Source organism: Lissotriton helveticus, chromosome 3_1 (assembly GCF_964261635.1).
Source record: "Lissotriton helveticus chromosome 3_1, aLisHel1.1, whole genome shotgun sequence".
Taxonomy (NCBI): Eukaryota; Metazoa; Chordata; class Amphibia; order Caudata; family Salamandridae; genus Lissotriton; species Lissotriton helveticus.
The window spans coordinates 1,831,311,772-1,831,326,787 of record NC_136061.1 but is presented as its reverse complement, the minus strand read 5'-3'; positions in this window follow the sequence as shown (position 1 = coordinate 1,831,326,787).

Sequence of the window (15,016 nt, the reverse complement as noted above, 5' to 3'; positions counted from 1 at the left end):
CCGAAAATGGATGCGTTTTTTTTGGGGGGACAAAAGAGTGTATTACTTTATTAAAGTAATGTTTTAAACTCTCTCTCCTTTTCTCGTGGTTTCATGGAGCGATTTTTTAACTTTTTGTCTAATTTTTCGGGTTTTTAAGGGTATCTATTTGGATTTGGAGAAGACTATGCGTTTTATTTTTAACCAAAGTGTGTGTATGTGACTTTAATTAATAAAGTTACCACACTTGCTTTTATCGGGATTTCCTGGAGCGTTTTTTCATATTTTTACTTATTTTCGGGTTTTTGAGGGTTTCATCAATTGGATTTCTAATGGATTACCAGTGGAGTACATGGCCAGGAAGTGGCTGGAATACGTATTTTTCAGCAACATAAATTGTAAGTGTTTTTATTTCTTATTATTTGGGTGGGAAATGTCATTGTTATTATTGTTGGTATATTTGATGTCATAATAAATATTTCGCAATTGTCTAGAAAATGTTATTTAAATTGAAATAAATATGTATGACAATTATGGAATATTTTTTATGATCAAATATTATTTTCATAATGTGAACATATTTTTAATATTGATAAGGTATTGTTTTTTTGGATCACATAATTCATAGTAGGCTTTTTGCTATTAGGGATAGGTAGTCTAGGCCTCTTGTAGAAGGATATAGGGTGACTTGGCTTTGGAGTAGAGTATACATTTGTTTTGTTTGTTTAGTTAGTTTTGGTCCTATTTGTGTTACTGATTGTTCAATGCGTAGTTCTTGGTAGCTTTGTTCTTTTTGTAAAGCTTCAATTAGTTTGTGTACAGTGGGTTTTCCTCTGCTAGTGGTAGCACGAAATGCATTATGCCATCCTTCTACACTGTTGTTTGTTTTAGCTTCTTGATTCAGTGTACTAAATATACATTCCACCAAGCTATGTTAAATTTAGGTTGGTGTCTGAGTCCTGATCTATGTAGCCTTCCCGCCCATGTATCTTCAAAGTAGTCTAGGAATGGGGTTAGTTTTTCCTCATATTTTTTGTAGTATGGGCTGTCAATTAGTATGTTATAATGTTCTGCTACATCTGTAACAGGGACATAGGATAGTGCAATTAATTTTTTTATTTGGTATGCAAAAGTGCTATCGGTAGCATATTGCACGCTTAAGGTAGATTTTTGGAGATGTCTCCAAATGCTCTGATTGAAATGATAGTAGCAACCTTGTATTGCTGTGTGGGGAAATGTTTTTAATATGCTATTAATCATTGCTACCTCGAAATCAATAATTATTTTTTGTGGAAAATAATTGTTGATTTCTTGTTTTATTGTATTCAGGAGTTCTTTGTAAGTATTTTGTTGTTTGTTGGGTAACAAACAGTAAATGAATGGGATGTTGGAATGATGGTATAATCCATGTATGCTGTAGAGTTGGTAAAATGGTTTAGGGCATGTTTTAAAAGTACCATCCATCATCCAGTGTTCGCATTCCTGGAGTTTTCTTAGATTGTTTGCAGTAGCGAACATTATAATTCGGTTGGTAGGGCTTTTGTTATCAAATAGTACAAATGGTTCTTTATTATGTGTTATACTCAATTCAGGAGGAATGACTACTTCTTCAAATGTTTTGGGGTTAGGTTGAGTTGTTGTTGTGAGTCTTTTTTGTCTGGCAATAGTGCGTTTTAGAGAGTCAATTGAGGGTAGTTGCCCATAAGCATGTTGAGGAACTTTTAATAGTTCCTCTTTCAGTATTTGGGTAGTTCGTTTGTCAGTTCCTGTACTTGCTTCTTTTATGCTTTCAAGGTGCATCCCTGACCTCAATTTCAGTTACATTAGGGGGGTGATTGTGTTCTTTGGTAAATAATACATTAGCTTCTTCTGTTGTAGCCCTACCATAACATTTATTAGAGTAGTATTTACTACATTTCCAGAATACTTTGCGTCCTGATTGTTTTTCTTGCGTATAAACATACCCCATATAACACAGTAAAAGCTTGTTTTTCTGAGACATAACAAACTCAGCACCTTCAGTCATTTTTCTATTTCTTGTGCTAGGAAAAATTTGCTATACATGTGTTTTATACATTTCTCTTTCAATGATTATACTTTTATTATGTGTTGTAATTTGAAATGTTGAGAAGGTGTTTTCGAGCTTTTTCTTCTATTTTCTTGCTTTATTTCTGTTGGTAGAAAACAAAAATAATTAGAAAATCTCTTCTTTTATGATACTTTGAGTCTTTTCTAGGGGGAAGATTTATTTCACTTAGTATTTACTTACATTTATTGTGTGTTGTACTTTGAAATGTTCAGACGGTGTTTTCAAGCTTTTTCTTGTATTGTCTTGTTTTATTTCTGTTGGTAGAAAATTACAAAAATTAGGAAATCTCTTCTTTTATTACAATTTGGGCCTTTTCTAGGGGGAAGCAATTTTAAGGTTTTCTTAAAAATGTAACAAATATACTTACTTGTTTAAATTGTCTAGTCTTTAGCTTTGATGTAGTAGTTTTTGGATGTTTTCAAAATTTCTGTAAATAACATAGAACAAAGATAAAATGTGTAGTAGAAAATTGGGTTTAATAAATGTAGTTAGTTTGTCAGACATTTAAATATACTTACAATAATGAATTTCTAGTGAATAATCAGTAAAGTATTTTTTGTTGTGTTTTGGAGATCTGTGTAGAAGAAATGTAAAGGCAAAAATATAAATTAATTAAAATGTTTAGAGAAATATTTCCACTTTTAGTCTACTACTTTAGTGTTAATTACAAAATAGTTTAACTTACGTCAATTATTTCAGCAGGAGTCTTGTTTGGAAAAGTATTTTTCTCAGGAAACAGTTGGTCAGAGTGTCACCTTCTTCTTTCTTTAGAGTTAGAAGCAGGAAATAGCAGTTGGACAATTATCCTTTTATACTGTGTATTTGATTAGTACTTTAATTTGATTGGATGTTTTAAGAATGGGACATTTTTATTGGTTGGTTTGAATTTTTTTTATTTATGTTTGTTGTTGTGGAAATGCTGTTTTTTTTTACACAGCTGCAGGAAACTTGGTTTGTATTTAGTTATATTTTAAATATATGTAATTAATAATTTGTGAATATATGTTAAAAGTATAGTATTTATTTATTATTTCACAGTGCTGTTTGGATTATATGTGGCTAAAATGTATAAATGTATTTATGTTTTAAAAAAAATGTTTATTGTTTTCCTAATATGTATTGAGGAGTGTATCTTATATTCTAAATATATAGTAGTATTGTATTTACAATGATTTAGGTATATTTTATAGTGTCGGTAATCCTTAATTTTCGATATTAGTGTTATCTATATATTTGCTATCGATATTTTTGGAGTGTACTGTTTATATTTTGACAACACGATATTTGGTTAATCTATATTTTGTCATTCGATAATATTGTTTTCGATAATTAATGTACTCGATATTTTGTAGTCGATATTTTAGTAGTTTCTTCATTAAGTATAGGATGTCGATATATTTGTAGTCGATATTATATCGGCGATATTTTGTTAACTCGATATTGTGCTCGTCGATATTATGTCAGTGATCCGTCCCCAAACCACGCCAAAGTCATCTAGTAACTTCATAATGCCAGGAAGTGACACATTTGGATTGCTTGTGAAAACCATTAAGTCATCAGCATATAATGCCACTGTCTTTTCCCAGCCTTTATAGTAAAAAGGAAAAAAATAAACCTTGCCCTTCTTAATGAGTTGGCTAATGGCTCCATGTAAAAATTAAGCATTGATGGTGAGAGTGGCCATCCTTTACGAGTGCCTCTTTTAATTTGTATATCTTTTGTTAGGTTGCCATTTACCAGTATTTTTGCCATTGGGAATTTGTATATATTCATTACAGCTTTCAGTAAGATTTCCCCTTAATTCATATAGGTTACCTTGCTCATAAAAAGACCAATTTACTCTGTCGAAAGCCTTCTCGGCATCGAAAGTAAAAATTGAGAGGGGAATGGTTTCTTGCGTAGCTATATCTATAGGCTCAATTAATTCATGCGTTTAAGTATGTAGCTGCCGTCCCTTGATTAACCCTTTCTGAACTCCATGAACCAAGTGACTAGTTGTTTGCCCCAGTCTTGTTGCCAGAATCTGCATATACATATTATAGCCATTACTAAAAAGGGATATAGGCCTATATATCACTCACATTCCTGGTTTCAAGATTATGGATATGGTAGCTTCATTCCAGGTTTTGGTAGAGATTGACCTTCAAGAAAAACTGAGTTTAATGGAGTCACCAGGGTGGGGGCCAGTACCTCCTTTAGGACCTTGTATAGTTCACTTAGTAGTGCATCCGGGCCAGCAGCCTTCCCTCTCTTTAGTTTCCTTAAGGCAGCCATGACTTCCTCTCATGTTATCTCTGAGTTAAGGGGGTCTCTTTGGGGCATATTACCAAGCATAAGCGAAAAATATCGCTAAGCTTGGTTAGCGGCCATAATTATATCGCCGAGCTTCGCCTATTTTTATCGCTTAGGAGCCTTAGCCATGTTATCCACCTACCATTGGATAACATGGCAAAGAACTGCTCTGGGCAGGCGTTAGCTTTTGGAGATAATCGCGCTTAGCGCGATTATTTCCAAAAGTAGGTATTAGGAGATAGCGATGTTAGCGACTGTTTCCAGTCGCTAACATCTTGGCACGCCCACTTTGCATGTCATTAGCGATAATTATCGCTGACATGCAAAGTGGGCCCCAAGATGAACGCTATCTCCTACTAGCTGTCGCTAACTGGTGTTAGCGACAGCTAGGTAATAGGGCGATAAAATTATCGCCGCTTTAGCGGGAAAAATTCCCGCTAAAGTGGCGATAAGGCCCTTGGTAATATGCCCCTTTGTTCTTCCTCTAACTTTGAGATAGATAACGTATTTAAGTATGCAACTATTTGATCCTCTGAAGCTTCCAGGTCTTCTGTATATAGGGACTGAAAAAAGTCAACGAAAGCTGTCTCAATCTCCAACTGATCCACCTCTTGCTTATCCTGCTCGTCTCTCTGTATAGCTACAATCTTGTTTTTGTTGTGTTCAGTTTTCAGTTTCCAAGCAAGCAATTTACCACTACCTTTCCTAAATTCTCTGTTTGCCAGCATGCTAGCTTCCAATTTTTTCCTAATTCTAGTATCTAACATATTCCAGTTATTTATTCTTCTCTTATCTCCTGTTCTTGTGCTGACTCAGCACCCTCCAGATTTCTAAATTGCTCTAAAATTTCAGCTTCTAACTGGCAAATTTTATGCCTAAAGTTCTTATTTCTATTTGAAGCTAAGCGGATGAGGGTACCCCTAATTACAGTTGTATATGCGTCCCAATCTGTCTGTATAGGGATGTCTTTATTAATGTTATTTTCAAAATATTCCTCTGTTATTGCTTTTAGGTTATCAATCACCTGTTGGTCTATAAGGCGTGAGCGATCTAGACACTGCCTGGAAACTCCCTATTTTTATTGTCATGAAGACAGTAGAATGATCAGAGAGGTGGAAAGATATATGTTCAACTTTATCAACATTATTGCTTAAAAATGTATCTATCAGAAAAAAATCAATCCTGGATGCATGTCCATGTTTTTTGTTTCGTAAGTGAACCTGTTTCTTGAGCCTCCTTTCTTTTTCCACACATCCTCCATATCCAAATCTTCTATATAAATTTTCACCACATCCGCATTTTTATGGGATATGAACCTTTACTTAGGGTAGATCTATCCTCTTTGCAATTTAGTAGTAGATTGAAATCTCCTCCCATAATTATTGGTGCTGATACTTCTATTAGTTGAGAGTATAAAGCCTGAAGTGGGACAGGGTCATCTGTATTTGAGCCCTAATATCCTGTCACAATACATCATTTCCCTTCCAATTTTACTTTGGCTATCAACCATCTTCCCTTTACGTCTTCAGAAGCTTCAATATTTGTTACTTTTGCAGATTTTTTAAACAGGATTGCCACACCTTTGATACAACAGGATTGGTTAGTTCAAACGTATCTATCCACCCACTTTTGATGCTTCATAATCTTATCCCATTCTGCCTTCAAAAAATGTGACTTTTGAAGAATTATGACTTCACTAGTCACTAATTTCAGGTACTCTAGCATTTTATTTCTCCTTTTTTTGTACTCTAAGACCATTTACATTCCAGGACATGATATGTATTGTATTAATTATCATGGGATTTTTTATTTTTTTGCAGGTGGCATATCATATACCCTAGGGCCTGGTCTTCCCTGATACATTGCGCAATAGACAAAGACATTTTATTTTTTTATTTTTTCCCCACACTGTCTGCCCTATTCGAGAGCTGCCCTCTCTAGGCTATTGTATAGTCTTGCGTGCTTTTTTAATTTTTTTTATTTATCCAATATATCCTGACTACTTTTCTTGGGTCTTGAATAGTTCAATAAGGTTATCTAACTCTTTTGGTTCCCTAATGTTGTGCATTTGATTTCTCCACTTTATTCTTAGAGAGGCTGGGACTCCCATTTAAACTGTCGCGCCCAAGGACCTAAGCTCCTTCATATACTGGCTGAGTTCCCACTGCCTGCCCTGCGTAGCTCTTGATATGTCAGATCAAATTTTGAAATTACAATCTCCTTTGGTAAAACTACCCACTTTCAAGGCTTCGTTCTGAATTTAATCTTTCAGGGCATAAGTTTTAAAATTAACTAGGATTCAGCGCGCATTTTATTTTAGCTTTCCTTTCTTAAAGGGGTCTTTATCTACTCTTTGAATGTCTTCCTCTAGTAATTTTTCATCCCTCCCAGGGATAAAGTCTTTCAATAACTTTACTACAAAACTCTTTATATTCTATCTTGCCATCCCTTCTGATATCTTCAGAATTCTAAGATTATAACGCCTTGCATTGTTCGCTATCGTCTCAATCTTGTCTCCTAAGTCCTTCTCATTTGCTTTTTGGGTCAGGATTTCTCCTTGGTTGTCTCTCACTTCTTTCCCCAGTTTCTCTACCATAGTTTTGACGACTAGTACTCGGTCCATTAGTATGTTAACTTTTAATTCGAGAGCTTCACACGTTGCCTGTATTTTTTCTTGATTGTTTCCTGATCTAGCAAAATTTGCCCTCATTTCTACAATCAGGGTTTCTATTAATTCCCCCATTGTTGGTTGCGCAGTTTGATTTGACACATGTTCCTGGTGTAAAGCTTCATACCCAGTATTCTACTTATCAGGTATGCTCTGATCTCTGCAGTTTGTTATTTCTGGACTTTCAGGACCTTCACATGGTTCTTTCCATGAGTTCTCTGGAGATGATCTTACTGCCACTACCTCTATCTCTTTTCCTTCCATGGATAATACTTGAAACCTGTTGTTTATAGCAATTCCTCCACTCTTGAATCCTTGAACGCCACCTCGCATAGTTGTATCTACGTGGGGCTTATTTCCACACCCTTCTTCTAGCCCTTTAGTTATTGTGTTATTTAGGGCTTGTTTACCTTGGATTTTAAAAAAAAAGTGCAGAGAAGGTGTAACTTTAATTTTGACTGATTGATTCTTTAGGGCAGATTTAGTAGAAGTGGATATAATATTTTTTGCTCCCGGTCTCTGGGTTTCTCCTGTCTTTTTCGCTATCTGAACTGTAACCAGGCTTTTCCTGATGAACCTATTTCTCAGGCAGTAACTAATTCTTTGAAAGGTTTTCTGATTACGAGCTGCTCCTTTATTTAGTTCTTCTAGGGCTGTAAGTATCTGACCTTTCATGCTTTTAGATGCAGTTTTTACTGTGTAGAGATTGACTACGGCAAGTGTTCTATGTGGGCCCTAGGGGGGAGATCACCTCACCTCCCCTTCCCCTCCCCCTACTGCTTACCGGAGTCGTGCACATCTTCTCCCTGGGGTTTTTGCCTTGTTTTCCATGGTCTAAGGCGTTCAACTGCTTCCCCCTTGTAGGACCTCTGTGGGTAATTATGGCAGCAGCCCTCCGGCACCACTAGAACTTCTCCGCGGTGTTTGTCCACACGCAGATGCCAGATGCGCAGACCACACCCTCCTCTAAACTTCTGCAGCTCTCACAGCATTGCTGACTTGCTTCCGAGCACTCCCGCATGAGAAATGCGGTGAGTAGGCGGCTGCCTGACCCCACTAACATCCTTTTGAGACTCCCCTGAGGCTGTTTACTCGATTTCTGAGCTGTGTGGGATACTATTATTTTTAAACCCTTGCAGTGTTTTTATATGTTTTGAAATGATTAGCGATTTTACAAACATTTGATCATGCCACTCGATATGCTTTAATATGTTTTAAAATGAAGTGCGATTTTATAAACATTTGACTCTGCTATTTTGCACATACACAGTTACTTCTCTGCTCCCGCCTCGTTCCCCGCAGCTGTGTGCTGATTGAGTGGAGGGCGTGGAGACTGGCACCAGAACGCGCAGGGCGTTGCCGGCAGCACATGGGGCGGAGCTGATCTTGAGCTCCGCTCATTACTTAAGCTAGGTGGCTTCACTGCACACTGAGGATTGCGGTGAGTAGGCGGCTGCCTGACCCCACTAACATCCTTTTGAGACTCCCCTGAGGCTGTTTACTCGATTTCTGAGCTGTGTGGGATACTATTATTTTTAAACCCTTGCAGTGTTTTTATATGTTTTAAAATGATTAGCGATTTTACAAACATTTGATCATGCCACTCGATATGCTTTAATATGTTTTAAAATGAAGTGCGATTTTATAAACATTTGACTCTGCTATTTTGCACATACACAGTTACTTCTCTGCTCCCGCCTCGTTCCCCGCAGCTGTGTGCTGTTTGAGTGGAGGGCGTGGAGACCGGCACCAGAACGCGCAGGGCGTTGCCGGCAGCACATGGGGCGGAGCTGATCTTGAGCTCCGCTCATTACTTAAGCTAGGTGGCTTCACTGCACACTGAGGATTGCGGTGAGTAGGCGGCTGCCTGACCCCACTAACATCCTTTTGAGACTCCCCTGAGGCTGTTTACTCGATTTCTGAGCTGTGTGGGATACTATTATTTTTAAACCCTTGCAGTGTTTCTATATGTTTTAAAATGATTAGCGATTTTACAAACATTTGATCATGCCACTCGATATGCTTTAATATGTTTTAAAATGAAGTGCGATTTTATAAACATTTGACTCTGCTATTTTGCACATACACAGTTACTTCTCTGCTCCCGCCTCGTTCCCCGCAGCTGTGTGCTGTTTGAGTGGAGGGCGTGGAGACCGGCACCAGAACGCGCAGGGCGTTGCCGGCAGCACATGGGGCGGAGCTGATCTTGAGCTCCGCTTCCCTATATATCCCATGTGTTACCGCACGCGCAGCGGGCGAGCGCAGCGGGCGCGCCGATGGCGCGCCGCAGGCACGCCTAAGGCAAGCCCGTCTGCGCCCGTCCGCGCCTGGCCCGTGCCCAGCGCTGGTCACTATGCCCAATTCGATCTGGCAGAACGCCGCAGCTGGTCCAGAGATAGCCTTTCAGCCCTTAGACCCCTTTTAGCCGATAACCACAGAAGGTATAACCCTGCGCTTGCCAAGCAACGTTATACATGCCCAAACTGTCAATTTTCCCTCTGCGCAGTACCATGTAATATTTGTAGGGACGCCAGAGAGAATTGCTCTCTCACTCCTCTGCCTCGGGTTGTAAAGTCCTGTTTAATCAATTGCCGCTCCTTGCCTAAACATGCTAGCGACATTTGGCTTTCCCTTACAACTAATGCCTGGGACTTGATGTTCCTCACCGAAACGTGGACTAACGATGTCTCGCACCCTGATATTGCCCTTGCAGTCCCTCCTGACTTTCAATTTGTTGGACTCAACAGATCTGGACCTAAGGCTGGGGGTGGGATAGCTATTATTCTTAGATCCCATTGGAAAATATCTTCAAGAAAATTAGACAACCTGGGACCCATTGAAGCAATGTACTTTAGTATTTCGGAGGCAGCTCGCCTTATCTGTGCAGGGGTACTTATCTATAACCCTCCCAGCACTCCTCCTACTCACATTTCAGATTTACTCACGATCCTAGCTGACCTCTCTTTAAAACACCCTCACTTTATTGTCCTGGGGGATTTTAATGTACATGCCGATGACAGTCATTGTGCAAAGGCGTGCTCCCTGATAGAAACCATGGAGGGCATCAATCTTTGTCAGAAAGTTGCGGGTCCTACACACATGGCCGGCCACACGCTAGACCTTATCTTTTCGAATCTTCCTTGCCTCTCCACACTGACCCCTCTCCCCGTGACCTGGTCGGACCACTTAATTATTCCTTTTAACCTTAGTTTCCCACCTATTGCAACCTCGGTCTGTAGGAGGGAGAGGACGGGAAGAAAGTGGTTTAAAGTAACATTGGAGGAGTTCGAACCTGCCTTAGCCAAACTTAATTGGCAACCCTCTACGAACATTAATGAGGATGTTGCCAATTTGAATCAAGCTCTTACTGCGGCCATTGAAAACATCGCCCCCCTCACGGTCCTCTCCTCAGCCAGAACTAAACCGTCTGCCCCCTGGTTCTCCCAGCTGTTGAGGGAAGAAAAAAGTAAATGCAAAAGACTTGAACGCCTTTGGCGCCGTTCTTATGATCTAGCCGCCAAAATAACGTACAGAGGGGCACTGAAAAATTTTCACAAACTCAAACAAACAACTATGAGGGACTATTTTGCCGACAAAATCAAATCTGCAGACAACTCGGCCAAGGTACTTTTTCAAGTTGTGAAAGACTTCACCAATCCCGCGGCTCTTCTGCACAAAACAGAACCCTGTCAAGAACTCTGCGACAAACTGTCTAATTATTTTCATGAGAAAATTGCCCTCATCTATGCCTCATTTAATGTAGCAAATAACCCAGACACAGAGGGCCTACCCCCCAGCGATCCTACGCCCAAGGACACTAGGCTTGGGGCGTTCAAACCCATCACCCTTGACATGGCAATGAATAAACTTCAACTATGCAAATCAGGCTCACCCTTAGACCCCATGCCTGCTCAAGTCTTTTCTACAGTCGCTCCTGCGATTGTACAGCCCCTCCTATCGATATGGAATTCTTCTCTCGTCTCAGGCCAGTTTCCGGAGACCTGGAAGCAGGCAATCCTTATTCCTCTTTTAAAGAAATCTGATGCAGACCCGGCTGTTCTCAGCAACTACCGCCCGATATCTCTGTTACCTAAACCGGCCAAAATTTTGGAAAAAATTGTGCAAGAACAACTTTCGGACTATGTTGAAAGCAATGGCCTGCTACATGACTCGCAATCCGGCTTTAGGACCGGTTATAGCACGGAGACAGCCCTTTTGGAGGTGGCGGAGACCGTGCGGGAGACTGTGGACGGGGGAGAGGTAGCCATGCTTCTGCTCCTCGACCTGTCCGCAGCCTTTGACACGGTCTCCCATGCCATCCTCCTGAGCAGACTCCGAGAGATGGGAATCAGCGGCTCCCCTTTGGCCTGGATTACCTCCTTTCTTACAGACCGCACACAACAAGTCTGGTGCCGACCATTTTGGTCTAAAGACAGGAAACCTCTAGGCTGCGGGGTGCCCCAAGGATCTGCCCTCAGCCCCCTTTTTTTTAACATTTACGTCGCACCCCTGGCAATGATGATCGAGTCTCTGGGGGTCAGAGTGATATCCTACGCTGACGATACGCAGCTCATTGTTTCCCTTGGAGATAACTCGCTTTCTGGCTCTGAAAATTTTAAAACCTGTCTCTCCAACATTGTGGCCTGGATGACCTCTAACACGCTAAAACTCAATACGGGTAAGACGGAGGTGTTATTTTTTAATCAAACAGTTCCCTTGTCGCCCGATACTTGGTGGCCTATGGAACTCAACCCTCCACCTTCTCCGGTAAAAGTGGCTCGCAATCTTGGAGTCCAGTTTGATAATGAATTATCCTTTAAAACACAGATCCAGAAAGTTACCTCTGCATGTTTCGGAAAACTTCACATGATAAGAAAAATTGCCCCCTTCCTCCCCACGGAAGCATTGAAGACAGTGACACATGCCTTGATCACCTCGCATTTGGACTATGCAAATTGCCTGTATGTGGGACTACCAGCGTACCTCCTCCATAGGCTGCAGATTGTGCAGAACGCCGCCGCCAGGCTGATCTGCAAAGTCCCCTATCGACACTCGATCTCCCCCCACCTAAGGAAATTACATTGGCTCCCAATTACGGCCCGTGTCAAATTTAAAGCCCTGGTCCTAGCCTTCAGGGCCCTCAACGGAAAAGGCCCAAAATACCTGAGACATAGACTAAAACCAGTCCAATCTTCCCTTAATCTCAGGTCTAACCATCTTCGCCTTCTGCTCACCCCTAGATTCCGCTTAGCAAGAAAGGGTGGCAGAGCGTTTGCAGTGGTAGTATCAAAACTCTGGAACTCCCTACCCATCAACCTTCGGCTTATTGACATCGAGTCTCAATTCAGGGGCAAACTGAAAACTTTTCTATTTTCGGGTCAATAAATTCCTCTCCCCTTTGATCTGCATTCCTCAGCGCCGGGACACCCCCGTTGGGGGTAGCTGTGCGCTCAATAAATGTCTTAAATAAATAAATGGAGACTCAGATTAGCCCGTATTCTTTACCATGGCTATGGCCCTAAAGAGGTAAGCACTTATTGTTTTTGAGATAGTTCTTAAGTTTGCATCAGGGGGAGAGAGTTTTTAGAAATCCATCTTGTTCAGCCCAGAGAAGGTCGGCGCACCTGACCAGGCTTCTCCTCCGACCGCATTGTTCTCCAGCTTTCCAGCCTATGCTTTCTGTTTTTTATTTTGCAACAACCTCGTCTGAAAAAAAAATGAAGTGGACAGTAATGGTTTGTACCATCGATCAAAAATGATGGCACAGATTCCTCTCTAATCTTGAGTTGCGGATTGGAAATCTCCTTTGTGTCCAAAACAGAATCAAAAAGGGGCATTTCATTCTGTGTGAACAGCTATCGCTTTTAGACAACGGGCTCTTGCAATTCTGGCAGAGATACTTTTTGATCAGTAACTATCCGTAGGATACTGTGTTTGCCCTGAGGAAGTTCCCTATATGGGAACGAAACGCGTTGGCTGGACTGTCCAAAATCATATGCTTTTTAAAAAAGAAAAATGTTCGAAAAAAGAAGTTATTTTTTCACTTACACTGGCCTGTTGGACTTTATTGAGCTGTGCACCCCCACTTGGTTCAACTATCTTTGATCTGGAGCACAGCGACACCTCTCAACGGCTGGCGTAGGGGTTGGTTGCACAGCGCCTCCACACATAGGAACTGGTACGAGGTGCGGCATTGGAGGTCCTCTGTTGCATTTTCGTTTTGAATTGTGGCACAGACGTAAAGTTTTATTTGACACAATGTCTCTTTGCATCCTTGCATCAAAATATAAGTGAAGGACTAAGCTCTCCACCAAAACATACACATCCTTTATTCCATCCACACCTGCTTACATTGCAGACACCTCCTTTGGCTGTTTCTGTAGCATGTGGAACAACAGGATAGCTTGGCCCATGGTACTGTCTTACTTGCTAACTTTCTGTGTGAACACCTCAAAAGGAAGCAGCATCTCTGTCAGGCATATGACTAGGCCCCATTGGTTCTACCCAATTATCATGCATTTCACAGTTGCATCCCCTCTTTGCATGACCTATTCATTGATTGGTCTGTACTGCCCAAACAGACGTTCAAACATCTAACAAGTCACGCTCCAACGTGTTAGCACCTCCTGTATCAGTGCTTTAACTGGCATTCTATTATCATGCTGAAGGATCCTCAGCTGTTTCCTAGCTTTCAATGAATGACTGAAATGAGTGCAGATTCTCCTGCAGATGAACAGTGTGTTCCTTACTTGGTTTTCCTTTTTGAGAAAGCCCTGTGCAATGATGTTGATGCAGTGTGCCAAATACAGTAACCTGAAATATCCACCATCGGCCATGGCCTTAACTATATTACTGCCATTGTATGTGGCAACAAATTCAATGTTAAGTCCTCTTGGATGCAGCCATTCAAAGACTTTGTTGTTAAAGTCTTCCAAAATGTTTTCAGCAGTATGGGTTTTCTCCATGGCGAACATGGTGACTGTTGCATGCGTCCCAGTGCCATTAAAAATCTCAGCAGTGTCAACACCTGCAGATATCTTTTCTCTAACCCCCACAAAAGAGATCCAGTGTGCATTGATGCACATGTAATCAATGGCTTGGCAACTGATCCACTTGTCTGTTCATCAGGTGGATAGCTTTTCCAAGCAATTCTAGCACATTTTGATGTAGTGCTGGAACAGCAACTCTGGCAAAGTAGGACCAGCTCGGAACCTTCCATTTTGTGCAGATGGCTGCGACAAATTCAAGAAAACCCACCCTTCCACAAAAGAAAATGGGAGGAGGTCCAGCGCTAACATTTTAGCCACCTTCGCGTTGTACAAACGTGCCGTTAGCTGGTTGCGTTTATACTGCCCCTCCTGCCTAAGATTGGCAGGAATAGTAGCCTGGATTTTTTTCTTTTCTGCTGTCACTGAAGCAGGTGACTTATTGAGAGCCGAAATTAGTAGGCTCAATGTATGTTTCAGCCGGGCAGTCAAGGTACTCTCTTGCCTTGGTGTCTGGACCTGGGTCTTGTGACATGTGATTTGCTGATGTGGGCAATACTACTGCACTGCTGCTTTGCGTAACAAAAATACCTTTCTCTTTTTCACCTTTCACCATTATTGGATCGGATTTCCTGCTCAGCCTTTCACTCCCTTCACCTACAACACTTGCAGTTTTTTGGCCGCTAAGGTGCGCCTCCCACCAGATCATACGGTGCTTTCTCAAATGGGTTGTTTGGCCCCCGGTACCATAGTTTGTACCAAGCTTACCAAGACTAACACTTGCTTCACAAATGGAGCATATGGCAATGTTCACCTCCTTCTTGCTAACTGTAAAGAAGTCCCAAACAGGGGAGGTTAACTTTTTGTTGCTGGTGCCACTGCCAATGTCGGATGAACTAGCGGTAGGTAGGCATTTTGCATTTGACTCTCTGCAGTTATGTTTTTAAAATTGTACTTTTATGGGTTTTGTATTTTCATGAAAACCAAATAAAGGAAAATTGA